A 23,851-nucleotide genomic window follows, 5' to 3' on the forward strand; every position below is an offset into this window, starting at 1 on the left:
GAGGTGCCGGGCCGGGCGGAAGCGTGGCACCGGGCCGGGAGGCGCCCCGCGCCGCCTCGGACCACCTTTGTCATCCGGCTTCTCCCTGGCGCCCGTGCTCGCGCTGAATTTTCCGTCTTCCGAGCACCTTTCGGAGTCTGGAAAGCCGGGAGAGGTGATATCGGTGACCAGCAAATCCTGGCCAGGGTGTCCTGGGAAGGGTGGGTTTACTTTCAGAATTTGAAAAATGGGATGCAGTCAGCGATGCCAGCAGCCTCGGAGCGGTCCCGGGGACAACAATGAGAAACAGTGCTTCGTTGTGGGCATGTGACCGCGCTTGTGTGTGCAGTTTTGGTCAGTTCTGTAAAGTTCCTGTTTTTGTCACAGGCCGCCTTGGAGACAAAAGCAGCATTTTTCCAAGCTTGGTGTCAGCACTCTGGCCGTGTCTCCAGAGTTACGTATTGAGTTCCTTGCTGGAGGCCTTCTTCACTGCCGTGTTTGAAGCGAAGTAAAAACTGTAGATTGGAAAAGAAGAGCGTGACAGGTTCCCAGGAGAGCACTGGAGTGTTGTGTGCTTACCGAGGCGCGAGGGTCTTCCCCTTCTCGCAGTCACTGACGGTGAAAAACCGGGAGTGGATTTGAGTGTTACAAATCCGTTCAGGCATTGACGGAAATAATTACCTTTAACAAGCCTTTTAGACTTTCCCAGTGTGCAGGGAGGTGCTGTTTTCACCTGCACTTAATTACCAGCGTATTATTTTTCAATTAATCATTTGGGAAGTATTTAGGAAGATAGCGATCCTTTGGGCTTGTCTGCCCAGTGCTAACCTGCGCTGTAATATTTCCTGGACGCCCTGGGAGATGACCTGAATCACGGGGCTTCAGTTTGTTGAAATGTAAATTTCTCCAAGTGGTTTTTTTTTTTTTAACCCCTTCAGATTGAGGGGTTTTTGCTTCACCCCCTTAAGAGATCTCCTACTCCTGCAGCATTGTCACTACATCTCTGATGACTTCCATTCACATCTTCTGAAAGTTACTCTATAGTAACAAATCGGACAGCTCTGACTAGCTGGAAGGAGTGGTTGGGATGGATGTTCCCTCAGAGGAGATTAGAAGTAAGAGTTGATTGCTTCCACGGGAAAAGGGAAAGCCTGGGAGCTCCTTATTCTTGGTGTCTATTTTCTTCCAGCTGATTCTGTCTGAGTCCCTGGGTGTTTCTAGACATAATCCCTAGAAGCATTTGGGAAAGTGTTTCTAGGACTCACAACTGATTCGTTCACCTTTTGCTCCTTAAAAAAAAAAAAAAAATGAAAGGTGTGAAACTCCGACAAGCTGTGAATGCCATTGCTGAAACATTTTAAGGACAAGTGCATGTTTGTTTTCCTGTGCAAGGTTGTTTTTCTTGGCACATGCCTAGTTTGGATTTGTTTGTTATGAGTTTATACTGTATTACCCGGTATTTTATTTTCTTTAGCTCTGGAAAAAATACAGTTGAAAAACCTTGGGCCTGCCGTGCAATGTAAGCGTCCTGGCTATCTGTCTGTCTCTGTCCTTTAATGCGCAGAGGTGGTTGACTGCAGACGGTAGACGTTAGGAATTGAAGCTAACACAGTCCAACAGCCCCTGATCTGTGCTGTTACTTGAGGTGTCTGTCTGTAGCATTGTTTGGATTAACCTTTGTTTCCCAGTTGCTTTATATTCTATTCTCTAACAAAAGTACTTACCTTAAAAAAAGTACTTTCGTTTATAAAAAAGTAACTGTACTGTCCTGTCCAAATTGTTGCTGTCATTCTCTGTTTCATTCGTATTTTTTCAGTTGAAGTCCTAACCACAGGGACGATCTGAGCTGTATCCTGTTAGAGACACTCTTGCCTGTGTGCCCAGTCGCTGGCTTCGGCCATCAATGAGTCAACTCCAAGCAGAAATGTGGGTTGGTGCCTCCTTCGGGCTGTTTGCTGCAGAGTGTTGCAGAGGCTTGTGCTGTGTCTAGTACTTCAGGCAGGTCACCGTGACACGGTGCTTACAACCTTCGCTTCGGCACCAAAAAGGACAGCCTGAAACTGTCCAGAGGAGCATTAGACATTGAATTAACGGGTGATTGTGAGTTTTCCCAGTGATAGGTAGTAGGTTTCTACCCATATTCCCGTAATTGTTCATGATCTGTGTGCATATGAATTAGTCAACAAGCTCTCTTGTCTGAACTTTGTTCATATGCTACATAAAGTAGCACTCATGTTGACAGTTTTTAAATCTTTCCACTAAGATGTTTGTAAAATGATTTTCTTATACATTCTTATTAAAGCTTCACTAAAATTATTATTATTACTATTTTTTTTTTTTTTTGAGACAGGGTCTCACTATGCAGTTCAGGCTGGCCTTGAACTCACTTATGTAGCCCATGCTGGCCTCAAGCTCCCAGCAAACCTCCTGCCTCAGCCTCCTGAGTGCTGGGGTTATCGGGGTGCACCACCACACCCTGCTCAGCTTCACTAAACTTAATGGTTGGGTAAAGTAGGGATCGGTGTCCTTCCCTCCTCCCCTTTCCTGTTTAGCAGAAGGGAAAACTTACACTAAAAAAGTTAAGTGTTTTGTCTAAAGTTGTACATCTAGTAAGTGCTAGTATCTCATGCTGCTGTGTAATTATGGCATCTCGATTTAAATATCTAATATGTTATTACACAAGCTGTTAACTATATCTTTAAGGAAATGTAATCATATAGTTGTACATAGTAACTCGGAATAATCTGTTGATTCTCTTTCGGAAATCTCTCAAATCAATCAGCTGAGATACAGAGGTGAGCGGGGTACCATGCTAGCTCTCAGGGGCGCTGAGCCTGGTAAGGAAATCACTTAAAAATATCAACAAAACAGTGCATGAGACCAGGCTGCCTTCTAAGAAAAGAGGAAGCTATTTGCTTTGTCGTTGTGAAAAAAGAAATAGCAAAGAACTATAAATACAAGATGGGATTGTGTGGTTAGTAGGGAGGGCCGTGATTTAGCCTGTACAGTGAGGGAAAGAAGGTTGTTATCACATCTGTCTGCCACAGGTTTCTGAAGGAACTCAAGTCTTTTAATGTCTGAGAACAGTCCAAAGCTGGACTGGAAAGGTATTTAAAATAAAATAACACTTAGCGGAAGGGATCCTCCCTTTTCTTGCTTGAATACTTCTCTGATCACAAACAGCAAACATAGACACATCTTCCCTTTCCTTGTATCATCATTTATTTCTGGGGCCCTTTATTTTTGGCCCAAACTAAGGTAGAACTGAGAGCCTTCTCAATAAGGTATATTCTCAGCCTGTTTCTTTTTTTTTCTTTTTTCCGGTACCGGGAATCGAACTCATGACCTCGTGCTTGCCAGGCAGGCGCTGTGCCGCTGAGCTAAATCCCCAGCCCCTGCCCTTTTCAATTTTTATTTTATTTATTTGTTTTGGTACTAGGAATCAAACTCAGGATTGCACTTGCACTTGCCAGGCAGATGCTGTACTGCTGAGTTACATCCCCGGCCCATCTTTTTTATTTTTTTGAGACTGGGTTGCATAAAGTCATAAGTTGCCCAGGCTGGGCTCTAGCTTGTGCTCCTCTTGCCCCAGTCTCCCACGGTGCTAGGATTACAGGCGTGCACCACCCTTCCTGGCTACACTATGGCCCTGAAAGCATGGCACAGGGTTCCCCCTCTGGAAGGATAAGAGAAGGCTGCTTTCTGGGAGTTGCAGTGAATTCTTCAAATAGTAAGGAAGAGGTAGGAGAGTTGAAGAGGAAAGGAAAAGATGCTGGGAAAGCATTGTATTTTAGTCTCAGAAGTGGGCAGGTGGAACCCATTGGAAATCAGTGAGTCCATTCTTGCAATGAGTTCCGTCCTAGAATGGCAAACAAGGCCACTTCTCAGGAGCTTACCTGTGGATTCATAGGCTACACCTGTGTCGCAGAGTGCATCTAAACAATTTTACTACTTGATACTAGGCATTTTAAGGGAAGGAGGAGTGTAGATTTTTATTTTTTTCTCTGCAGTGCTGGGGGTTGAACCTAGAGCCTTGTATGTGCTGGGTAGGTGCTTTACCACTAAGCCACATTCCCCGCCTTCCACTGCCATTATTAGGTTTTTTTGTTTTGTTTTGTTTTGTTTGTCTTTTTGAGACAGGGTCTCCCTGTGCAGTTCAGGCTGGCCTTGAGCTCACTTTGTAGCCCAGGCTGGTCTCGAACTTACAATGATCCTTCTGCCTCAGCTTCCCAAGTGCTGTGATTATAGGTGTGCGCCACCACGCCAGGCTCCATTATTAGTTTAGTTTAGTTTTATTTTATTTTATATTTTGAGACAGTGTCTCACTGTGTAGTTCGGGCTGGCCTTGAACTTATAACTGTTCTCCTGTCACAGCCTCCCAAGAGCTAGGATTACAGGCATGTGCCACTACACCTGGCATTTAAAATATTTGGACACAGACGAGGCTGGCCTTGAATTCGCTGTACAGGGGTGCAGCACCTTCCCCAGTAGCTGGGTCACAGGCATGTGCCCCTGTGCTAGGCTTTGTAGTTTTATTGTTTTATGATACCAGGGATTGAACTCAGGGGCTTTGTAGTAATCCTGCCCCCCCCCTTATTTTGGTGGCAGTGACTGAGTTGCCCAGCCTGGGCTCAGCTCTACCTCAGCCTCCCAGAGTGCAGGGGTTATAAGCATGTGTGTCATCACATCCAGCTCTATAGATTATTTTTGGGGGGGTGCTGAGTATCCAATGCCATGCAAGCAATCTACCGCACAGCTCTATCTGCAGACCTCTGTAGATTTTTAAATAACTAGAAATGAGCATTAAGCGGCCTGCCTGGTAAAACTTGGATGCGTGCGTTTCTGCTGTGCTGTGTTCTTTTTACTTTGGGATTCGTTTTTAGGAATTGTGAGAGTGGGTGACATTTCTTTGAAAATCCTCTTCCTTTGAAGGTGTTGTTTCATTTTATAGGTTACTCGAAGTAGAGAAAAGTGGATTATGTTCTCTTGTAGTTCAAACTTGTTGTGGACTGAAAAAATCAGGTGGATTATAAGTTTATTTTAGTTGTAATTGTCAGGAGGTTAGGATGACTAAACTGGTTTGGAGGGCAGAGGAATTTTTGGAACAGTGGTTCACCTTCTCGAAAGGATAGCACTTGTTTGGACACTCTAGTGTTGGTGCATATTTTGAGAAGTTAATATTGTTGGTTTTTTTGTTTGTTTGTTTGACTTTCCCATACCGGGAATAGAACTCATGACCTTGTGCTTGCCAAGCAGGCGCTGTGCTGCTGAGCTAAATCCTCAGCCCCCAATCTCTTTTGATAGTCCCATAGATTTTTTTTTTCTTTTTTTTAAAGATGGAGTCTCACTGTGTAGCTCAGGCTGGCCTTGAACTTGTAATACTCTTGTCTCAACCTCCGGAGTGCTGGGAGCTGAATTTTTTGAAATAAATCATTAACCTGTCACTGTTGGTTCAGTCCTTGTTGCTGCTTTCTCTCCTGGCCTGGGTAAGGCCTAGCAGCTGGGGTTAAGAGTTCACACGTTTGGCTGAAAGCCTCTTTATGTTTGTACTATAATTACTATAGTTCTCTGCAGTTCTCTCATGTTCTTGAACCAGGAATGCACTTTGAAATTATCCTTCTCCCATATCTGCATATTTTCTTGCACTTCTGTGAGTTCAGCTAAATATTAAACCTGTCCTTGACCACTGTGATTAAAAAATCATGTATTCTCTAATTATTAAAATTACCTTTCATTTTGCCTTTTTTTTTTGGTCTTTTTTCTTTTTTTGAGGTTTTATTTTATTTTAAAAATTTAAAAACTGACAAAACAATGGAGACAAAATCAAAACAACACAAAAACAACAAAAATGACGTATGACCTGAAAACAAAATGGGGCTGGGGATTTAGCTCAGTGGCACAGTGCCTGCCTGGCAAGTGCAAGGTTGTGAGTTCGATTCCCGGTACTGGGAACTTGAGACAAGAGGATTACTGGTGTGGTGGTGGTGGTGGGGAACCGACAGAGACCTACAGTGGCTGCTACACTACACACCTTTTGGTCTTTTTGAGACAGGGTCTCGCTGTGCAGTCCAGGCTGGCCTTGAGCTCACTTTGTCTCACTTTGTCTCGCTGTGCAGTCCAGGCTGGCCTTGAGCTCACTGGTCTCAAACTCACAGCGATTTCCTGCCTCAGCCTCCCAAGTACTGGAATAAAGGTATGTGCCACCACGCCTGGCTTCCCTTTGCCTTAATGAGGTCTCCTACAGAGGTCATTTATATCTTGAAGTTCTTTTAAATAACTTCAAACTATCTTTCTTATATTGGTTTAGGAAGGTAATAAATTTTTCCTCATTTCAATATGATTTGAATTGAAAAATCAAAATCTCTCGGGTGAGCCTAGGTCCAAGTCTTGGTAGTATCACTTACTAATTCTGTGACGTTGGACAAACTATTTAACCTCCCTGGTTTCAGGTTCTTCTGTCTTTACCAAAGAGCTGACACCCTCCTTAGAGTTGTGAGGAAGCTTCAAAGGCGACGACGGGAAAGCCGAGTCTAGTGTGGCGCGCAGCCCTGTCAGCCTTCATTGCCTCTGAGTAGGTGCTCCGCAACGTGGCTGTTTCAGTATCTTCTGCCACTTAGTAGAATCAGGGTGTATGTGAAGTGACGAACGGAATCAATTTGAGGGTTTATTGTTTAAAAGGCAGGCTTAGGCTGCACCAGCAGTTGCTCCTATTGGCAGCCTGTGTCTTTAGTTTGACACATGGCAGGTCACCTCAGGCAGGTGACGGGAGCAGAGGTGTGGCTCGTTTGTTTCACGTAGACATCCGATGTCTGCACGTTTATGAGCCTGTGTGCTCGGGCAAATGGCTCTGACACGTAAGCACGGTTTCTGAAACTCAGGCATCTACAGGCTAGGAACAAGCATATTCAGAATCTTAAGGTAGTTTTTGACTGTTTCTCAGACCCCTATTTATGCTTAGTGAACAGTCAGTTCCTTCCGTTTTTTTCTTTCCCTTTGAGTTGATTTGCCACCAGTCTTGAATCTTTTATCAGTTCCAGCTGGTCTGATTGTAGTATCCTTTTAGCTCTGCATTAATATTTTGTCTTTTTAAGATGCACTTTTATTTAAAGCCATGGCTCAATCTAAGACTGTCTGACCCTCATTGCCTTTAGATTCTAAAGGTAGCGATGGTCTGCTGCATGCTTTAGGGTCGTAGTTAGTGTCTTGTACATATCAAATAGTGCAACTCTTTTTTTTTCTTTTTTGTCTTTGTGAGACAGGGTTTCACTATGCAGTTCAGGATGGCCTTGAACTCTCAGCAATCCTCCTGCCTCAGCCTCCTGAGTGCTGGGATTATAGCTGTGCACCACCATGTGCAGCCCTCAACTCTTTATGTTGATTATTTGTGGTTTTTGGTTTTTTGAGCCACAGTCTTGCTACATAGTTCAGACTGGGCTTGAAATCACTATGTAGCCTGGGCTGGGCTTAAATTTGATGCAGTCCTCCTGCCTCAGCCTCCCAAGTGCTGGAATTGCAGGCATATGCTGCCATGGCTGGTTTGATTGCTTTACATTAAGTAAGAGTTTTTCATATTCTAATGTTTATAGTGCATAAAGTGCTTTCTATTGTGGATGTTGTAGCATGAGCAAGGTAGGCTCTGAAAGGATATAGGAATGGACTTCCTTGGATCAGAAATTGCACACAGAATTTTGAGTGTGTATTCTTACGCCTTTTGGAAGCACATCTTCACCTTTCATCAGGTTCTCGAAGAGAATGGTGGAGCAATGCTAAGGCTCCATGTTATCTCACCAGACTGTGAGGAAGCCAGAGCCTTCGGCTTCCCTCTCTAACATAGACTGACCTGTGTCAGTTCCCACCTGTATCCCAGAGGAAGAAATAAAGTATCTCTTCCTCTTTCCCTCCCCTCCTTTTTTTCTTCTTTCTTTGAGACAGGGTCTCACTTTGTAGCCCAGATTGGCCTTGGACTCATTATGTAGCCCAGGCCAGTCTGAACTCACTGTGATCCTTCTGTCTCAGCCTCTCGAGTGCTGGGATTAGGGACATGTGCCACCTTGCCTGGTTTATCTCTTTTGTTTTCTTTATCTGTCCTTGTCTTCTGGAATCTTGGGATCTGATTTCTTCTTCTTCCTCTTCTTTTTTGACGGTACTGGGGATTGAGCGCAGGACCTTGTGTGTGCTAGGCAAGCACTCTGCCGCTGGGCTACATCCCCAGCGGGGCTCGCATTTCGTTGATTGAGCTTTTCATTCATAAGTCTTTCTGTCTTCTTTTTCAACTTCAGCCTGACTTTACACTTGGGTCTCAGCCCTTTTTTTTAGCCTATGAATTTGCTCCAGTTTTTTCCACCTGAAATCAGGGGGAAAAAAATCCAACTTCCCACAATCTTTTGTTTTGTTTTGTTTTTTGAGGTAGGGTCTCACTGTGTAGCCCAGGCTGACCTTGAACTCGCAGTGATCCTCCTGCCTCAGCCTCCCAAGTCACACTCAATGAGAATCTGTTGTTTCCTTGAACTGGCCTCCTCTCCCCCTAGAGTCTAGATTCCTAGACAACATTTCCTTCTTTCTTTTTTTTTTTTTAATTTAAAAATAAAAGGAAGAAAACATTAGCAGACAGACAACCTTTTACAAAATAGCAAAAGAACAGTACAGACAATACAGAGTTATAAACAAAGTGGTAGGAAATTAACAAACATTTCCTTCTTTCTTACCTTCATTCACTGTTCAGTCCATGGCTTCTACCTCATCCCGTCCCTGAAACATGGGTCTCCACAGGTAGCAGGGATTTCTTACTTCAGACTGTGATGTACCTGCTGGATATGGTGTCTTTCTCTGCAGCATTGGATACTGTGAGCCATGATCTTTATGAGATCCTCTTTCCTTAGTTTTTATGGTCTTGTTTTCTTATGGCTCCCTGTCTGTCTTCTCATGGTGGCTCCTGGCCTCCTGCTCTTGCTGCTGATGTGGGTGTTTCTCAGGTATCTGTTACTATTTTTCACCTCGCTGACCCTTGCCCAGGGATTTAGCTGTTGGTGGCGCTTGTCTGTATTTGGCCGGACTCTCCTCAGCTCCAGACATCCCAGTGGTGTCCCCAGGTGAGCCACTTGCGTCTTCAGCCTCTCCCCGAATCTCCCACTCTCCTTGCCAAAGACAGGGTCTACCCCAGAGCGTCCACTCACCGTCACAGTCTGCCGTTGCCATGACGGAGTGTCTTGGACCAGGTGAGTCATGAAGAGCAGAGGTTTATTGCTCACAGGTCAGAGGCCGCGCAGTACAAGCTCAGTTGCCGCTGCATGTGATGTTTGCTAAGGGCTTGCTCCCTGCCTCAGGGGCACCGTCTAGCTGCTTCCTCCCATAGTGGAGGCTGGCAGATGGCTGGCCTCAAGTCTTTCTTACAAGCGTGCTGATCCTATTCTTAAGTGCTCTGCCTTCCCGACCTGGCTGTCTGCAGCGGCCCCACCTCTGACGCAGTCGCACTGGGCATTAAGTTTCAGCACACAGAGAAGGGGAGAGAGAACCTCGGACCTTAGCCCCTCACCTGAGTTAAAGCCCAGGCCTCTCCTCAGCTCCTGGTCCTCACTGAGTCCTGGTAATCCCGCTTCCTCTTCCGTGCTCCTCCTCTGCCTTAGTCGGATGCTGAGCTCTCCTTGCCTGGACTACTGTGGCAGTCTTCTAAGTCGTGCACCGCCCATAGTCCTTTCCCCACAGGCTGGCCTTCTGTATCCTGCCCCAATCCTTCTGATGCATTCCTCACACAGAGGACAAACTCTAAGCACACTCCTTATTGATACGGAGTAATACTGAGAATTCACCTCATTTCCTACCCCTTCCATGCTTTCTTTCCAGTTGAGTGACTTGCTCTTCCCTGCACGCGCTGTGCTTTTCACTGCATACTTTGATCTCCGTGTAAGTATTACCAGTTCCTGAACGCGTCCTATCAGTTACGTCACAGGCACTGTGCTTAGAGCTTTGTGTGCCCTACCTGACCTGTAAATAGGTGCTCAACATACAGCTTATGCTGTCATGATGATGAGGGATCTGAGCCAGCAAGAAGTACCTGAAGCCATGTGCCACTGTGCACACCTGTATTGCCAGCACTGAGGGAGGCTGAGGCAGGAGAGCCACAGATTCGAGTCTGCCTGGGCAACTTCAGTGAGACACCCTCCAAAAAAACCGCAACAGAACAAAACTCCAGAGGCTGAGGCACGAGGATCACTGTGATTTCGAGGCCAGCCAGGACTACACAGTGTGTTCAAGGACAACATGAACTACACGTGAGACCTGTCTCAAAAAACAAACAAAAGCCAAAACCAAAAACCCCACAAAAACCAAACGTACGAAGGCTGAGTAGAGTGAGATGCGTACCTAGGCTGGATTGAATCCGATCCTCCTGCCTCAGTCTCGAGTAGCTGCGTTAGGGGCATGCGCCACTGTGCCCAGAGAGGAAGGTATTTTAGATGTTACATAGGGCAGCCCTGAATGAAAATCTGCAGGCTTGCCATCCTTGTTTCTTTGTGAATCAGTGCCTCGCTGTGTTGCTTAGCCTAGCTTTAAACTTTTGGCCTGGAATGATGTGCCTGCTTCAGTCTCCTGAGCGTGTGAAACTACAGGTGCTGCAGGACTGCAGTCCAGAGAAACTTTCATTTTAAGGTGGAACATGTAGAAAATTGTTGGTTGAGTTTTCCTCCTGTAGTTCTTTGCTTGTTTTCTTCAAGGAGGCTGAGGGAAGTACTAGAAAATGAATTTCCTATTAAAAAGACAACGTCCTCATATTTGGTCTTCTGAGCTCTGATCTCTTTTATTCCTATAATATGGTTATTTTTCAAGTTATGTTAAAGTTACAAAATTGTCATTTGCATAAATATTCTCGTCTCCCCTCGGTAAGTTGCCTGGGCCAGCACAGGGTGATCTGTACCATGAATGTTTCTCGGTTCAGCTCGGTAGGACATCTAGATGCGGTCTCCGCCTCCCTGTCCTCATTTCCTTCAGTACCTGACCCACTCTTGTGCTTCAGGCTACTTTCCTCACTGTCCTTCCTGACCGGGCTGCAGTCCCGCCTCGCTGCCTCGAAGGTTGGGTTTCCCTGGCAGGGCTGCCTTCTCTCCTTTGAGCATCCCACCCTTGTTTCCAGGCCTGAGCGTGTGGCCTGCGTCGTGAAAGTGACTGATTGCTTTAGTCCATGTCAGTCGCCTCTGGTTTTAGACTGTTGTGTTCAGCAGCACAGTGTAACACTTTCCCGACCACTCTCTGCTTCCTTTACAGTGTGTTCACCTCCTCAGCTAAGGCTTTGGGTTTTTTTGAGTGTGATACAAGTTTGTATTTTGGAACCTCTATCTACAGTAAGTTGCGAACATGTCAGCATATTAATAGAGATGAGCCCATCTGTATCGATAAGATCAACTAGAAAAAGAGATGCATGGATGCATATTCCTTGTTCTCAGCCACCTTTCCATGAGTGACTTCTCAAAATTCAGATTTGGAAAACATTAGATTTTTTTTTTTTTTTTTTTTTTTCAATCTTTTTGAGACAGCATCTTGCTCTGCAGTTTAGGCTGGCCTTGAGCTCACTTTGTAGCCCAGGCTGGTCTTGAACTCCCAATGATCCTCCTGCCTGAGCCTCCCAAGTGCTGGATTACAGATGTGCGCCACCACGCCCGGCTTCTTGGATGCTTTTTAAAAAAAACTTTATTCAAGTAAAATAATTTCAAAGCTTAAAGAAAAAATACCATGAAGTAGAGCGGGAACTCTTGAAGGACAGGGGAAAGCCCTCAGAGGACAGATGAAGGAAACGAGGGACGGGTAGGCTGGTCTGATGGCATCAGCCAGTACCCTGGGGTCCCAGTGCTCTGGAGGCTGAGGCAGAAGGGTGGCCAGCTCGGAGCCCAGCCCAGGCAGCTTAATGGTTTAAGAGACCTATCTCAAAATAAAAAGTAAGGGATGTAGCTCAGTGAAGTGTGAAGGCCCTGAGTTCAGTCCCTAGTACTGAAAAAAGGGAAGTGAAAGTAGTAAGAATTTGAGAAGGATAAATAGTAATAGGAGATTTTCTCGAACTGAGAAAAGGAATTACAGGAATGTGGAACCATGTGGATGCCCAGGGCCACCTGTATTTCTGACCGGAGTCCCAGCACTTGGTCACTGAGGCCAGGAGGAGGAGGGGCGGAGGACACCGCGTGGGGAGGAGGGACACGTTCTTTGGAAAGTTGGCTCGGGGAGTGTGGGATTGAAGTGCTTGGATGAGGAGAAAAGCCTTTTCGGGTACCACAGTGTAAAGTTGTAGAAGACTTCAGCAAGGAGTAGCATCTGTAAACCGAGGCACTTGGGAGGCTGAAGGGAGGACTGGTGAGTCAGGGAGTTCGGGGCCAGCCCGGCCAGGTCTGAGCCTGTTGAAAGAAGGAAGGAAACAAGGCCACAATCATAAAATACTTCAAGGCAGACATCACAAGAAAGGCATAGAATCTAAATAAAGAGAAGTGTAAAATCTTGGGACCGTAAAAACGTGGAGCTATAAGCCATGTTTCTGAGTCTAATTAAATATAAATGTGAGTAAATGTCTACATTTAATAGAAATCCAGGTAGACTGCCAGGCGTGGTGGTGCATGCCTGTAATCCCAGCACTCAGGAGGCTGAGGCAGGAGTATCGTTTCGAGTTCAAGGCCAGCCTGGGCTACAAACTGAGCTGAAGGCCAGCTTCAACTGCATAGTGAGACCCTGTCTCAAAAAGACAAAGAAAAAAAAAGAAAGAAAGAAAAGAAAAAGAAATCCAGGTAGAACTCCAGTGAAGGATTCTTCTAGATAAAATGATCTTAGTGTTCATATAAGAGAATAAATGAGCCGGGCGTGATGGCACATGTCTGTAATCCCAGCACTTGGGAGGCTGAGTCAGGAGCATCGTTGGGAGTTCGAGGCCAGTCTGGGCTACAAAGTGAGCTCACGGTCAGCCTGAACTGCATAGCGAGACCCTGTCTCAAAAAGACCAAAAAACAAAAAGAATAAATGATATAGAGCTGCGAAGAAAATTTCACAACAGAATAGTGAGGTGGCACTTGCCTTACAATTTATGAAAAGATTCTAGCTGGGCTGCTGGGGGACTCTTACAATCCCTGCACTCAGGAGGCCCGGGCAGGAGGGCCTGTCTTAGTTTTCACAGAGCGGTCAGTGAAGGATGTACTCAGAAGGAGAGGCAGTCCGTGGTAGCAGGCGAGCCTGGATTGCTGTCCTTCCTTCCATCACACCCTCAGTGTCAGGTCCATCTGTGAGTCTTTTTGATTGTGCATGGGGGGTGTGCCCTAAATCTGCTTCTATTCTTGCTTGTCGTCGCCTTGCCTGTGTTACCACATCTCTCCCTTCTGCGGCACCTTCCCTGGTACCCCTGTTTTCTTCTCTCTAACCACTTTCCCACATAAGAGCTAGAAGGCTGCTTTTCTTCTTATTTATTTATTTACTAACTTATTTTTGGTTTTTCTGAAGACAGAGTTTCACTGTGTAGTTGAGCCTGGCCTTGAACACATGCAGATCCTCTTGTCTCAGCCTCCCAAGTGCTGGGATTATAGGTGTGCTCTACCACGCCCAGTTTTTTCTTCTTAAAAATGGGATCTTAGCAGTGGTTGTGGTGACGTAATCCCACAACTGGAGGCTGAAGCAGAAGGATCTCAGTGAATTCAAGGCCAGCCTGGACTGCATAGGGGGACTTGTCTCAAAAAACCAAAAAAAGGTGAAGTCTTGTTATAAAGACAGGATCTTTCTGTGTCGTCCAGGCTGGCCTTCAGCTTTTTCATCCTCTTGCTTCAACCTCCCAAGAAGCTGGGGCTACAGGTGTGTGCCACTTTGCTGGCCTTTAGAAAGATTTTTTGTTTGTTTTTTTAGATAGGGCCTCAGATTCCTGCCTTAGCCTCCCTGGAGTTAGGAGCGTGTACCACCACATGTCGGTTTTAAAAGCTTGTAAAATTGCAAATTAGATTATATTGCTTCCTTACTTTACAGTCTTTCAGTGGATTTTCTTTGTCTTTGAGGTAAAATTCAGACCCTTCTGCATGGCCTTTGTAGAGCTATTTCCTTGTCTGTTCCTCCACTGTGCTATGGTGCTCATTCCTGACCAGTACCTGACTCTTCTTGTCCTTTTCTCTTTCCTTCCTTGCCTCATTCGCTGTCTCTCCCTTACTTCTTTGTTTAGCTAGTACTTATTGAGCACCTACTATGTGCCACATAGGTACAGGTGACACAATAGTGGTTAACAAAAATCCCTGCTCTTAGGAGATTTACCTCCCTCTCCAAAGATTGAACCCTGGGCCGATGCACTGAGCTGCATCCATAGCCCTTTCTATTTTTTCATTTTGAGACAGGTTCCTACTATGTTGTCCACACTGGGCTCAAATTCATGATTCTCCTGCCTTAGCAACCCAGAGTGCTGGGATTACATTCTTTAGGAGAAAATGATATATTTCTTGTCACATAGTAGAAGTTTCAATGTAGGAAAAGCATAAAAGGGTAGAGATTACTGGGGCCAGATTATTGGTAACAGTTTAAAATCTTATAGTCAGGGAAGGCTTTATCATAATAATGTATTTTGAACAGAAGTCTGAGGGTAGTCAGGATTTGTTTTTCTTAAAGCCATCAGGTCTAAGTTCTAAGTTTTATTTCTTGCTTCTCTTCTGTTTGGAATACTCTGCTTCAAGATTGGTGCTTTTATTTTATTTTTTTTATTTTTTGGTTTTTCTCCGGTACCAGGAACCGAACTCACGACCTTGCGCTTGCCAGGCAGGCGCTTTGCCGCTGAGCTAAATCCCCAGCCCAAGATTGGTGCTTGGCCTACAGTTTTGCCTCTTGTCCGTCTCAGATCCAAGTTAATCCTCAGAGATGGCATTCCCTAACGTCCATGTTTCTTATTTTTATTTTTACTCTTTTTTTTTTTGGTACTGGGAATTGAACTCAGGACCTTGTGCTTGCCGGGCAGGTGTTATGCCGCTGAGCTCTATCCCTGACCTCTATTTTAATTTTAATTTTTTTTTGTTTTTTGAGACAGAGTCTTACTGTGTAGCCCATGCCCTCCTTGAACTCAACAGCAGTTCTCCTGCCTCATTCTCCTTAGTCCTGGGATTACAGCCATGCACCATCATGACCAGCGAAGGCCCATCTTTAAAAGAAAAAAAAAAGTATTATCTCATGAACTTGAAGCTTATCTTTGGGACTGAGAAATAGAACTTGTGAAACATCTTAGTAATTAAGATTTCCTGTTTCAGTAAACACTGTAGAAACATGATTAAAATGATTATTAAATGTGAACAACAACATGATTGGAGTGGGCTGGGGATATAGTTCTGCAGGACAGTGCTTGGGAAGCTCAGGGTGCTGCAAAAAAAGAAAGAGTAAGGTGATGATTGAAAGTAATTACCAGAAGACTGTCTTTGTCAGAAATAAGTTGCTCATAATTCTGTTACTCAGATTTTTTTTTTTTGTAGTACTGGGAATTGAACTCGGGACCTTGTGCCTGCCTGGCAGGCGCTTGTACCGCTGAGCTATATCCCCGGCCCTGCTCATAATTCTGAATTTGATTTATCTTCTAACTTTTCTTTATAATTGTAGAAAATAGTTCTACAGGTATATTGTAGATATTAGTGGAGTCTTTCCTTTTGATTTTGTTTTTTTGTTTTTTTTTGGTATTAGGAATTGAACTCAGAACCTTGTTCTTGCCAGGCAGGTGCTGTGCCACTGAGCTATCTCCCCGGCCCCTTCCCTTTTGATTTGTAATTAGATTTAGTTGTCTCAGTTTTCTTATTCATAAAGTAAAGATTGTAGCAGTGTCTACCTGGTAAGATGGAAGTGAGGACTGAGTTAATATGTGAAAGTATAGTTTGAGGACAGTACAAATCTCTGTTATGCTGCTGTGTTTTTTTATGTTGTCAAATTTTCATCCACACAGGAGTTGTGATTCGTGAACAGAAGGAGTGGTGTGTTGACCACAGAAGGTGGTTTGGTTTCCAGCTTTATCTAAACAGTGGCAGTTGAAGCCAAACAGAAGGTGTGGTTTGGTTTCCAGCTTTATCTAAACAGTGGCAGTTGAAGCAGGAGGGCTCAGAGTGTGTAAGAGGAGCGCTTTGGTTGTCCTGGGGGGCCTGGTGCATAGGGGAGCAGTGCCGGCAGAGGACCTGGGAGACCAGACCTGGCGCAAGAAAGCTGGGGCAGGAAGATCAGGAGAGTCCAGGGGTCAGGAAGACAAGAGATTGACCACATGTTGCTGCAAACACAAACATGGTGATGATTAAGATGAATTTGTTGAATTTTAGCTGCGAGATGATTTACGAATTTAGTGTTTCAGTGCTGTGGCATGAAGATCAGAAGCCATGTTGTGATGGGTTAAGGATTGAATAGGAAGAAGTAGATGAATTTCAGAAATAGCAGCTTTCATAGTAAGTTTGGTAATGCTTAGGAGGGGTAGGACATGGGCATAGTTTCTTGTTATTAGTGAAGGTAAGATTTTGCAAACATTAACTTTATTGCATAATGAATACCATAAAGGAGTGTTGTAGTCAGGGTTCACAAGGGAAAAGATTTAATACAGGACACATAATTTATAGGATTAATTTTATAATATTTACCCAAAGAGTCAAATGCAGAAGAGTGCAGGAGGTCTGTCCATGCACTAGAGACCCAAAGAATCCAGCTGAGAGCCTGGACCCCCCAACAATGTCCTGCACGAGTCCAGCTGGAGGCCTAGAGCCCACAACAGTGTCTCATGCAAGTCTGTATCAAGCATCTGCACTGGGAAGGCCCAAAGGTCAGTGGTGGAAGCTAGAAAGTCTGCGTCAGAGGGATGAAGGATCTGTGCTAGCAGGCTGAGGGATCTGCACTGGAGCCAGGAAGTGACAGCTAGGGTAAGGATGAGAGCTCCCTGAAAAGTACCACAGCCATCCTTAATGACAGTGAGGTCCCAAGCTCCTCCAACGAAGGGAACAGCTGAGTTCCCATCAAGAAAGCCAGCGTGACAAGCTTCTCCAGGAGAATCAACAGTACCACCTCTTCTAGTTTTCTTTTTGTGCTGTTGGCAGCAATCCTCAGGTGGTCCTGTACCCAGCACCACACTGGTTCAGTTCAGTTGGGTGTTACAAGTTGACCATAGTTAATCCACCAGGAGATAGATATAAATACTTGGGGGCTCAATAGGTGAAGCGCATTCATGTATTGTGGATTCTGGGGAGGATTTCCTGAAGTCGTACTTCTGGACTGATGGACAAGGGGTGCAGGACACGTTAGGTTTGGAAAGAGGCCTGGAGTTGTGAATCATGGCAGCACATTGGAGGAATGATTAGTGACGTTAGAGTGTGGAGTTTAGGCTCAGGTAGCCCGGACAGGAGGCCCGCAGAAGGCACTGCTGGAAAAGGGTGGGCATTGTGGGCATAGAACCTCAGCTCTGTGCCTGCAGGTCTTCGCTTCCCACCGGGGATGTGTGTTGTGGCAGGAGGACGCAGTGCTGCAGGAAAGTGTGCTACACTCTCTTGTAGGAGCTGTTTGAGGTTTGGGAGAAGTTATTGCTACTCTTAAGACCTGAATAGATTTTAATGAAGAATTGAAGTACACTTATTTTCATTTGGTCTTTTATTACTGGTGCTTGATTTGCACTGAGCTATATCCCCAGCTCTAACTATTTTTTTAAAATTTTGACACAGAGACTTGATAAATAGCTAAATTGCCTTGGCTAGGCTTGATTTGGTAATCCTCCAGCCTCAGCCTCCCAGAGTGCTGGGATTACAGGCTAAGTAGAATCTTAAATCGAAAATTTATAAAGAATACATCTTGCTCTAGTGGCTGGCTGCTTGTACTGAGCCCCTTCTAGACCTTCTGGGCCCCATCACTTCGTGCAGGGGAGAGTTTAAAGACCACCTGAGTAGGTCGAGGGGGATTACTGAAGAATTATATGCAACAGTCAGTGACGTCTTTATTTGGTGGTAATCACCCAGAGGAATAGAGTCCTGTGTCACACAACCAAGGACACACCATTCTCACTGAAGACAATGCACAGTAGCCCGAAATAGGTAAGCGTGCACCTAGAGGGCAAGGCAGCACAAGACCCCTGAGGAGGCTGCTGAAATGAGCTGTCTGAGTGGGATTGCGGAGGAGTACTTAAGGAGGCAGAACTGATGCACTAGTGGAGCCTAGAAGGGTAGACGTGAGGACTCCTGCTTCTCTGGCTTAGACTGCTAGAAGGAAAGATAGTTCTTGGTAAGGAGAACGGGAGAAAGAACAGTTTTGAGTATGGGGGAGATGAAGCCAGTTCTGTTGGTGCTGGGGATGGGCTGGTAGAGATCTGTAGAGGCGCTGCCTGGGTGGGTGTGAGCGCCTCAGGCCCGTCCTGGAGTTGCAGTCAGTGGGTTTGGTGTGTGCCACCGAAAGTGGAAGCGATGGACATGGTGAGGTTGTGTAAGGAGTGCACATACAGTGAGAAGAGCTCAGTGCAGAGTTCTGGGAAGCACCGCGTGTCAGGAGGAAACAGAAAAAAGGAACCTGGAAAAGGGTGGCCAGAGAGACAGCAGAGCGACAGGGATTTTCAGCACCTGTCTGTTGTTGCAGAGTTAAGTGAAGGCGGAGGTTGAGAAAATGCAACTGAGGTTTACCGGTGAAGGAGGTCATCAGTGGTGACGTTGGCCTGAGTTGTTCCTGTGGCACTGAAGGAAGGCTGGGGTTGTGCAGGGAGGGTGGTCTCCTGGCACGAGCGGGAAGGAGTCCAAGGCACACAGGAAGTAGCTGTAGAAGCTGGCAGTGCAACCTGCTCTTTCAAACCTAGCTGTGCGAAGCGAAGGAAGGGCCACTGGCCAGTGTGCGTGTGCCTTTGCCTTTGCCTGTTCTGTGTGTCCCCAGTGGAGAGTCAGTTGCAGGGGCAGGAACTTGTTCCGTTCACTGCTGTATCACTAGGGTCATAAAGAGCTTCTGAAAGTCGGTAATCGCAGCACTCTGGGAGGTGAAGGCAGGAGGATCACAGGTTCAAGCCCAGCCTGAGCAATTTCATGATTTAGTAAAACCCTGTCTCAAAAAACACAAACAGACAACCCAGACTTGTGGCACATGGTTGGTGCTCAGTGAATAATTGGTAACCAAATTTATGAATTACCTTAAGAAGTGGGAGATTTGAGCATGTTAGTCTGTGGGGTGTGTGGATAAGAAGTCTGGGACAGGGGGGTGGAAGATTTAGAGGAGCAGAATGGAACAGGACATAGTCTCCCTGAGTTGGCAAAGTTTGAGACCCTGAGCCCTGCTAGTGTGATCAGGATAGCGGGAGCGGCGTTTTCTGCTGACGCAGGAGAGGAGGAGGAGAGGACAGGAGCAAAAGCAGATATTTATAGTGGTGGAGGAGGAAGTTGAGGGAGTTCTGTCTTGATGGCTCTGAGTGTTCTTTGAGTTCAAACTAAAGAGAGAGTTGTGTTTCTTCGGAAGACATGCACACACAAACACGCACACACACAAAGCTCCCGTCTGAGCCCCGTGCCTGTGTGGAAAGTCCGTGTGACTGTGGTCCGTGACACCGGGCAGGTGAGGTAAGGATGTGCCAGAGAGATGAGTAAGAGTCGGCGAGACGCAGAGCTGGAGTCTCAGCCCTGTGAACACGTTGGGCTCGGCCAGAGCTGACAGGGAATCCATCGCACGCACACCCGAGTGTGCGCCGTTCACCCCACCACAAGCAGGGCCCTATTCTCCGGGGGAGAAAGGGTAGTGCACGCGGCTTACTCCTGCGGGAGCATGGGCAGGAACTTGAGCCCCAGGTACACCAGAGTTGCTCCTTGTTAGCGGCTTCTCGGGTCCGCGCCAGGCTGGCTCTCCAGTGATCTGTTTCTGATTCATTCAGCAGGAAACTGCTTTCCCCACTTCGGACAACCTGTTTGCTTAGAAGTAAAGGTAGTGGCGAGAAGGATGTGACGCCATCACGGTGAGTCAGACCCATTGTCTGTCGCACCAGGTTCATAGAAGTAACTTAAAGAATACCCACGGACTGACTTATTTAGAAGTCTGTTTTCAGCTTAATAAAATTCAAGGTTTATTTGTCAGGAACTTTCTGAAAGTGAAGAGAGCAGTAAGGGTGTTTACAGTCTTCTGGACTTGGGCTGAAATTAAGTAACATGACTTACCGAGCTGCTGACTTGCTTTTTGCTGTCTTTTTATTGCACATTGACCTCTGATAATTAAGCCATACCTGGCAGGGCAAATTGGACTCCAGTTCTGGTTGTTTCTGCTTTTGCGTATTTTCAGCCTGAAGTGGCAGAGGATTCTTCAGAGAGAGAGCGGGTTCTGAGGGAACCAAGCTGCAGATTTCTTGTCACGTACTTCCCTGTCAGGGAGAACAACTCTGTAATGTAAAAGTCCTGTTTCTTTCTGGAGAGGCGAGAAGCACAGTTTCCTTTCTCTTATAGAAGGTGATACCAGAGATTGACCAAGAGATAATTTTGAACTTGGTACCATCATGATTGGTTCAGTACTTCATTTTTTCTTTTCTTTTTGTTGTTCTGTTTTGTTTTGTTCCATGTAAGGGTCTCATGTATTTCAGACTGGCTTTGAACTCACTAGTAGCCCAGGCTGGCTTTTAACTCTCAGCAGTCCTTCTGCCTCGGCCTCCTAAGTGCTGGGATTACAGGCCTGTGCCACCACGAGTGGGTTCCTTTTTTTCTAAACCATACTGTCTCTATTTAGAGGTGGGGAAAAGCTCTGTGTGTCCCTGAACCTCACTCCCCAAATTTCAGGGGTTTTTCCCCAGTCATTAGTTGAGTAGTGTTCCAATTAAGCATTTGTTTGGGGGAATAAAAAATGACTTTAGCTGGGCATGGTGGTGCACAGTTGTGACCTCAGCACTTGGGAAGCTGAGGCAGGATGATCACTGCACGTTTTAGGCCAGCCTGGGCCACATAGTGAGTTCAGCCAAACTATATAGAAAGACCCTGTCACTTTGGAGAAAACTTGGGGAACAGAGCTATCTGGCCAATTTTTCATTTTCACAGAGAACTAAGTTGTAGCCCAACTGGAATGAATATATATATATATATGAGAGAGAGAGAGAAGTGTATGTGTGTCTAAAGGTTACCTTCTAGGGGCTGGGGATTTAGCTCAGTGGCAGAAGCGCCTGCCTGGCAAGCGCAAGGTCGTGAGTTCGGTTCCCGGTACCAGAGAAAAACGAAAAAAAAAAAAAAAATAAAGGTTACCTTCTAGAAAGATGTTGAAGTTGGGAGTGATGGTGTGTACTTGTAGTCTCAACTACTTGGGAGACTGAGGCAAGAGGATTACTTGAGGCTGGAGCCCAGGAGTTCAAGGCCAGTGTGAGCAACATGGCGATACCTGTCTAAAAAAAAAAAATTAGAAAGCCTCTGCAGTTAGAAAGATGTGAGGCAATGAGGAAACATGGAAAAGATCGCGTGTTCAGGTTCCATTTCTGTTACTTGTAAGTTTTGTGATCTTAGGCGAGCCATGGAACCTCCTGCATCTCTGGAGGAGGAAGTGGCTGGATGAGAGAACCTAGCTTTCTCCAGTGTTTGAGTGTGAGATGACCTGTGAATGGATGTGTTTATGAAAATGAAATTCTACTTTAACTTTATAAGAACAGGTATTACTTAAAGAAAACATGGGGGTAGGGGAGATAGCTCTGTGGCACAGCGCCTGCCCAGTCCTGAATTTAATTCCTAGTGCCAAAAAAAAAAGAAGAAAAAAGAAAACATACATAGTGAGTACAGTTATCCCTTAATTTATACTCAGTCAAAACTTGCATTGACTCCTTTTTTCTGGTACTGGGAATTGAACTCAGGACCTTGCGCTTGCCAGGCAGGCGCTGTGCTGCTGAGCTGTCTTCCCTGCCCTGAATCCTCTTTTTAATCGACAAATAATTGTATACTGTTAGGTTGTGGTTTTTTCTCTTCCTTTCTCTCTCTTTCTCTCCTTTTCTTTTCTTCTCTTTTCTTTCTCCCTTCCTTCCTTCCTTCCTTCCTTCCTTCCTTCCTTCCTTCCTTCCTTCCTTCCTTCCTTGTGAGACAGGGTCTCACTATGTAGTTCAGACTGCTCTTGAACACACTGTGTGTCCCAGGCTGGCCATGAACTCATGGCCATATTCCTTCTCAGCCTGCCAGGTGCTGGAATTACAGGCATACACCATCGTGTCCAGCTCCTTATTTTCTTAAAGTATACACTTGCTTATTCAGGATGTGTGCTGTTGTTTTGGCCTAGAGGGCTTTAGTGGAAGGACTTCATTCTGACCCGTGTACATTAGTGTGTTGACTTTCTCTAATGTATCTCCTTTTTCTTTCATCTCCCACCCCAACCTTACCATCGTGTACGTTTATCTTTTGTTATTTATCAGATTGCTTTATAATTGTTTGCTTACATTTCTCTTTATTCTTCTTAGAGGCTGGAAGATATCTTAATCATGTTTGCTTTCCCTCTTGTAAGTCAAGGAGAGAAAGCTGGTGAGATGTGAGACAGCAGGGGGGCAGAATCAGAGAAAGCCCGTACTTGAGTTTGGGTAATCGGAATGATGGCGAGGTGTGTAGCTTTGTCACCGCGGAGTCTGGCAGGGGCAGGACTTTGTGGAGGGTGTTGAGCAGGCGGCTAGCAGTCGTGAATCGTACACCCTAGAGCAATTCGGGCCTGAGCATTGTCTTCCTGAGGTTTGGGGGAGTCACATTTTTGAGTGAAAAGTAGTAAAAGAAGCCAATGAGAAAGGCCTGTGTTTTGGAAGCCAGGCCTGCCAGAGCTGGGCGGAGGGGGACTCGATGAGTCGTGTGGTACTTTTTGGGGGAGAAGATACTCAGCCTGTGAAAGGTATTGAGCAGTTTGGGAAAGGAGATGGGTACAAATCATGGGGTCAGTCGCGTCTGTTCCTGTGGCTGAACCAGGCTGGCTTGATTTTTTTTTTTTTTTTTTTTTGGTACTGGGAATCAAACTCATGACCTCAGGCTTGCCAGGCAAGCGCGTATGCTGCTGAGCTATATCCCCGGCCCCCCAAGCTGGCTTGAGAAGATGATGAGAATGTGGAAATAATGCGGGTTCTCATTTTGAATAAGAGAACAAGGGCAGATTCAGAGGAGGACTCATTTATGTTACTGGATTGTTATTTTTAAATGGCAGGTTCTGCGGCTCCTGAGGGATCTTTCTAGGCTGAGGAGAAGGAGGCTGGGGAGGTAGAGCTGTGCTGGCTGGGGTGCGCGGGGCAGGCCGGGCCCCTTGGCTGTGGAGGAGGTGGCCTGAGGCGGGAGGGGCCGTGGTCTGGGCGGAAGAGAGGGGGAGCACCGCGTCCTCTGAGCCATGAGGAGCTCTTGCGTGCAGCAGCTGATTTCGGGGAAAGAAGTTGGTCTGGAGATGAAGGAGGCGTGGGCGTTGTGGGCTGTGAAGCAGCGCCACAGGGGCACGAGCGGGATCCCTGAGACGGCAGCTGCATAGCCGTCCCCGGCCTCAGTGGGCCGTCCACCTGGATTTGCACAGCACCGTTTCGTGGTGCATCTGCAGAGCTGACATTCAGGTAGTGGAGCTTATTAGTGTGAGTGTCGGCGGCCCAAGGATGATGGTAGGTCTAGAGGAGAGCCGAAGCCAGGGTGAAAGCTGGGAATGTCCTGTGAGAAGAGATTCGCTTCAGGACTGAGTACTGCTGACCTCAACTTTACAGAGACTGTGCCGTGTTAATAACTGCACATTCCTGTGTGGCTGTGTTGGTGTGTGTGTATGTGAAGCATGAAAAGTTGTCCTATTTTAGAGTTATTGAGGGGGAAAAGGCATGCAAATGATTTTAAAGGTACAGTGCATTTGTTCCTGTTCATTAAAGACGGCATGGCGAGCCGGGCCTGGTGGCACATGCCTATGATCCCAGCATTTGGGAGCCTGAGGCATGGTTGCTTTGAGTTCAAGGGCAGCCTGGGCTACA

At 46.0% G+C, this 23,851-nt stretch overlaps 1 protein-coding gene across 3 annotated transcripts in view; it reads left to right on the forward strand.

Moving 5' to 3' along the window:
• Dip2b (disco-interacting protein 2 homolog B) overlaps positions 1 to 23,851 on the forward strand; it is a gene marked incomplete in the record, with an annotated part of 228,430 nt that overhangs the window by 944 nt on the left and 203,635 nt on the right.

Source organism: Chinchilla lanigera, unplaced genomic scaffold (assembly GCF_000276665.1).
Source record: "Chinchilla lanigera isolate Chin_1 unplaced genomic scaffold, ChiLan1.0 scaffold00146, whole genome shotgun sequence".
Lineage (NCBI taxonomy): Eukaryota > Metazoa > Chordata > Mammalia > Rodentia > Chinchillidae > Chinchilla > Chinchilla lanigera.